Below are 6,009 nucleotides of genomic sequence, written 5' to 3'. Positions count from 1 at the left end.
CGGAGAAACCCGGAGGAGGACGGACTGTACTGGAGACACGACCCGGCCCCGCTGTGACGAGTCCGGCATATATCAAACAGGTCCGAGGCAATGAGTGGTCACAAAAAGAGCTGGTCCCCCAGACGCACAGTCCTCACCACATAATTTAATGTGGTTGTTCATATTTTATATATTTGGTTAGATGTTCATGTATGTGAGGGCTGCGCCAGTATTTTTCTCTTGAGGAGTCAAAGATGAAACTTAATGACAAAAGTCACCCGGACTGGGAGCTAGAAGCACTGGGGGAGTGTTGGTGTTAACACCACTAGCACAGGAGCTTTAGACAGGGCGGGCCATGGCTACCTGGTTAGCATGCTAACTTCAGTATACATTTCTGCAACACAATCCACAGATTTGCTAACTGTTATTTCTTCACATTCTGGAGTGAACTTTTGTTATTTTTTTATCTTTTCAACTAAGATTCTTACGTACTGCTCCTTTAAGATGCTGACATGATACAAGAATCCAAGTTCCCCTGACTGCCTGACTTAACCCTAACCCTGCCATGCTCACATTATGAAAATTAGACCTAATAATAATCAGGGATGCTGGGCTACATATATCAAAATCATTTTTCCCTTGCAAAAATAAAACAGCATAAACAGTGGATTCAATATATGTTTTTTCTAAATGAACTTTAATCGTCTCCTGTCAGAAACATCCAGACAGTCTACCTGCCAACTTGTAGAACTCCAAACTGAAGAGGGGCTGTGGAGCTCCTCTCCTAGAAGAACTAGACTTTCAAAGACTTGTTTCATGCATTCTGGTGACTTTTAAAGAATGAAAATATCAAAGTACACTGCAACAGCATTTTTTATATGAAATACTTCTAATTTTGTTACTTTTAATTCTCAGGACAGGATGCAGAATTATCACCCCTCTGCCATGAACTTGTCTGAAACTCTGGCATACACTAATATTCATCAGTTTTCTGCTAATCGACAGAAAACAACATCAGATTTTACAAAATACCCAGATAGCAAAATTTACCAGACACCCTCATCCCACCCACATACCACAGGGAATGATGGCACTTGGGCGGTCTACTCCTGTCTTGGCCAGGTTCAGCCCACCAGAATAGAATGAGCTGTGGCCCAGATGTCTGGTTTATTTGGTTGGTTCTTGGCTGACATCTGGCCATGCTATGGCCTGGGTTAGGGTTAGTCCTTGAAGAAATGGGAATTCTTTTTATTCTTTCAAGGATATCTGAAATTTCGGTCAGTATTTCTTTCTCTTTCTCTCTTTTTGTCTGTCTGTTTCTCTCACTCATTGAGAAGGACGAGGTGCAGCTAAAGGACTTCATCCTGTACAGAAAAGCAAATGGGAGTCATAAATGGGAGAAAAACAGGAGAGCTGTGACTCAAACTGGGGCAGGGCATTGAAGAACAGTGTTTTGGAGAGTAAACTGGTGGAACAAACTGAACCTCATGGTGGGACCACTCGCCCTGATTCAAGCCAATGAAACTATTTCTGTATATTAATTTCCCAACACAGAGGTCTAATTACATTGGGTCTCATTCATGAAACGTTAGTAAATTTGTGCGTGGATGTGCACATAAAAGCCTACGCTACTAAAAACCTACTCCGGATTCATGAACACTGCGGGAAACTCAGATCTGATCGTAAACACGTGTGTATGATCGTGAATGCCAATCCATCGTAAAGTGACAGCGCGCTCCCGGTAATCAGCTATTAGCATAAATCCCCGCCCATGAATTGCCAATGACCACCATATAAGGAGGTGTAGATGCATCCGGTCGACCTGTCAGTCATGGCGCAAACGAAGAAAGGGAGAGAAAGAAAAAAGACCTTTGCAGAAGCGGAGATAGAAATACTTTTGGGTGAAGTGGAATTAAGAAAAAAAAGTATTTTCATCTGTTAGCAGTGGTGTGACAGGGACAGGCAAAGCGAAGGCCTGGAGGGAGGTGACAGATGCCGTCAATACTGTCTCTGTAGTCCAGAGAACCATGTCCGAGGTGAAGCGTAAATGGTTTGACATGAAACTGGAGGCATAGAAACGCATAACCTCACACAAAAGAAATATATCAGCCACAGGAGGAGGAGGCTCACAGTCGCAGCTATCCACTGCAGACGAGCGCATCGCGGGGATAACTGGGGAGACCTCTCTGTCAGGAATTATACCTGGCGGAGACAGCGACATGCCTCCACTGGAGCCTATATTTTTATTATCATCATTCAACATGCAGAAAGAACGTGTAATCTATTGAGTCGATTTACATAGATAATTCACAATCATGAACCTAATCTGGATCTTAAACCTGCCAATTGCCAACTACTTTAACTAAATGTGTTATATTTTATCATATATTTAGGCTATATCACGTGTTTCAAAGGCATCTGCGCATTGTGTACATAACAGAGCGCAATATGAATTTAAATTGTAATTTCCAATAGTGACAAGCATTATTTATGTGCATTCTTAAATTTACACAAGCACTACGCGTGGTCAGCAGCATGTGGAGATTTTGTTAGTAGCTACGAAAAGATCGGAGCTACTAAAATATTGATGAATGCGAGATGCACGTAAATTTCCGTCTGCGAACACTTTACACACAAATTCGTTCTGCTCACGTTTCATGAATGAGACCCATTGTGTCAAATTTACTTGCAGGACCAAGGAGCCCTGCTAGTCCTGACAAATTAAAGTCCTATATCTTTTAGTCTTGTGCGAACAGGATATACAAGGTATACAAGATATACAAGGCTATGATCACCAGAAGAAGCCATTTTGTGTGCAGAAGAAATGAATCATGTATGAAAAAATATCATCCTCATTCAAAACACCATGCAAGGAACATTTTTGTGGCAGTTTAGTTTTTAACATTATGATAAATTATACAACTCCATACATGTGAGCAGAAGATAAAATTTATAACTAATCTTTCAGGACTAATTGAGCTCCTCAGATCTCGGCTTTATATTCTCAGGAAGTTAATGACATCATTTTTGTAATTTACACTTTTTTTGTGCATACAAGAATAAAAGAGACTTAAAAGAAAGCTGGTAGATTTATTACAATTCATCAACCATATGTCCTGACTGGAACATATATAACTCAATAAGAGGTTCATTTACATGTAGATACACTTATTTATGTTTTGGGTAAAAAGGGCAATATGAGGACAACTCTGAACAAACTGAACTTTACAAAGACTCAATCAACAGAGACTGTCATACCATTAGCAGCAATCTGTGTCTCTCTGTGAGGGATTCCATTTGCATCTTGGGAACTGTAGGATGTAGTATTTTAGAATTTGACCCACACTTGGTATTAAAGTGAGGATATCTCAGCTGCTGCAGCTTTGTTTCTTTATTATTCTGTGCAGTACAAAACCTCTAAGTACACCTGTGCTGCAGGTATTTCCTGTGTAGGGACAGCCAAGTCATCTCTGTCAATGCACTTGACTGGTCTAACTGCATTCTAACCCAGAAGCTTTGTTTAACTTTGGCCTAATGTGTCGAATCAATACTTAATCTGTTTGTCTTCAGAGACTACAGAGAGACGGGAACATGATGTAGAGCTTGTCTAACTTGACTATGATTCATGAGATCAACATGTTATTAGACTTCAAGGCTGAGAGAGCTCATCCAATAGACTTGTCTGATCCCACTTCATAAAACAAACCAGAGTAATGAGGTTTCTTCCAAATGTAATCAGATGAACTATCCTTTGAATCATATTGTGATGAATGCAGTTGATTATTTACTCTACTCTAACTAATATAACCAGATCATCTTGGAGTAAAAAACACAGATTATCTGGATGAACACTGTAACGTCTGGTGTAATCACACACACACATGATCGGAATCATTTGGTGTGTTTCAACACATCTTCACTTTTCAAATATGATGACCCAAGCATCAGTATTAGGGCCAATGTTGTTTTTAACTTACAATCAGTGATCAGTCAAGTGTTGCTTCATTAACATTGAATATTTTATTTGCAAACAACCATTTATTTTATTCCTATAGTGACCCCTAACCTCAATAAAATCACTTTCATCTTCAACATACTCAACGAAACTAAATCATACATCTGAATGGCTTTACAGAGACCATGTTTATCTGCCTTCTGTCTTAATTCAGCATATTTCACACTGCATGAGTAGTTTGGAAAACAGAAAAATCTCAGTTTACTACAGCATCAACTACATTTTAGTACAAATTAAGCAAAGTTTTGAGGTCATCAGAGCTGAGGTCAGTGATCATTAAGATTTATATGCACACCTGATCGTTCAGAGGTCCTTCTTGATTCAGACTTAGTGCTGAGTCTCAGCCTTGTTTCACACCTTGACTCTTTAAGATGTATCTGTGTCCTCCCTGCAGGTCTCTGTCATGCTGACTTCACTTCTTCATGAATTACATTGTTTTTTCTGTTGGACACATTCTTGGCAGGCTTCCTTCAGCTGCAGCAAAAAAAAAAACAACAAACATAGTTTCAGCCACTGTCTTTCTCACAGATCTGGGTCAGCTTCACAGAGGAAACATGGCCTAGCGGAAATGAGAAATGAGAAGCCACTCTGAGGCTTTGAAGAAGAACATATGAAAAAGAAAGACAGAGTAGATTACCAGAGAGAGGGCGGGAAATAATGTATTGGGTGTACTTGTCCTTGTTGTCCTATGAGTGGCACTAAAGGAACGGCCAGCATGAATGTGCTCAACAGACTTCACACAAATCTGATATGCAGTGGAAAAGAGCCCACTGATAACCTCCTTAATATACATCCAATATAGATCCTTAAGATGCATCGCTGACCCTGAAGCTGTGACTTTAATAGTTATTTTAGCTTGCTCTGTATTCCAACTTGACTCTGGTCACAGACTGACAACACATTAATTAACTATGCATTTTGACTTTGAGACACTTTGATAAAGGGAGTTTACATGCAAGCTTATTTTACCGCAGACATTTTAAAAAAGTTTTGCTTTATATGAGGTGGTTTATGCACCATGTAAGCATAATATCATCTGCAACATTAAAAACTAGGCCTAAAAGAACAGCTCACCCAATAATGTAAATTCCGTCATAACCCCCCACAGCTTTGTGGTTGTCTTTCCATTTTAAAACAAGTCTCCAGCTACTTCAGTTGTTTAGCAGAATGCTGCAACTCTGTTTAACTGTGAAGCTCCAGAAATGTTTTGAGGACTATGAGACTTCACCTGACTTTCATCAGCATGGAGCAGTGCCAGCCCAAGCATTTTGGGGGCCCTAAGCAGAATTTGATTTGGAGCCCCCCTCCCACTACCTGTGCTTGACAATTATTGACACAAATTTCACACTATAATGTTACATTATCAATTGTATTAATACAGTTATGGACTACTGTCCCCCTGGGCACAGATGCATAAGGACCCCCCCTACCTTATTTGTACGAAAGTGGGTGCAAATGGGAGAAAGGGGGTCTAGGGGTCCTCCCCCAGAAAATTCTGAATTTGGTAGATGTGATTTCCTGTATTCTGGTGCATTTTTGGGATGGCCAGCTGGAGAAGGGCAATACCTAAATTCGTTCAGATTCATAACCTTTTACTTTTTGACAGGTATATTGGTTATGAAATCAGAATAATCTTGTCTTGAATTATTCATTTATTCATTCATTTATGTCACTTGTTCAATTTATTTAATATGTAAAAAAAAATTCCAAAGGGGCCCCAAGCAGCCGCTTAGTTCACTTATGCGTCGGCCGGCCCTGGCATAGAGGGAGGAGATGATGACTTATAATTCATTTTTGGGTGAACTGTTCCTTTAATAAGACAGGCTGATGAAAGTCAGATGAATAGCCTTTACTATTTCACTTTTTTTATTTTGCTGCAGTGGTACATTTGTAATGGGTGCTGTTGTAAAATACTCAATGTTCATGATGCACAATTGATAATTGATTCACAGTTAATTCTATAATTTCATGTGATAAATAAATAATGGATGTAAGTTAAAATTTAAGTTTGATGT

This window comes from Pagrus major, chromosome 22 (genome assembly GCF_040436345.1).
Source record: "Pagrus major chromosome 22, Pma_NU_1.0".
Taxonomy (NCBI): Eukaryota; Metazoa; Chordata; class Actinopteri; order Spariformes; family Sparidae; genus Pagrus; species Pagrus major.
This window is presented reverse-complemented; position numbering follows the sequence as displayed.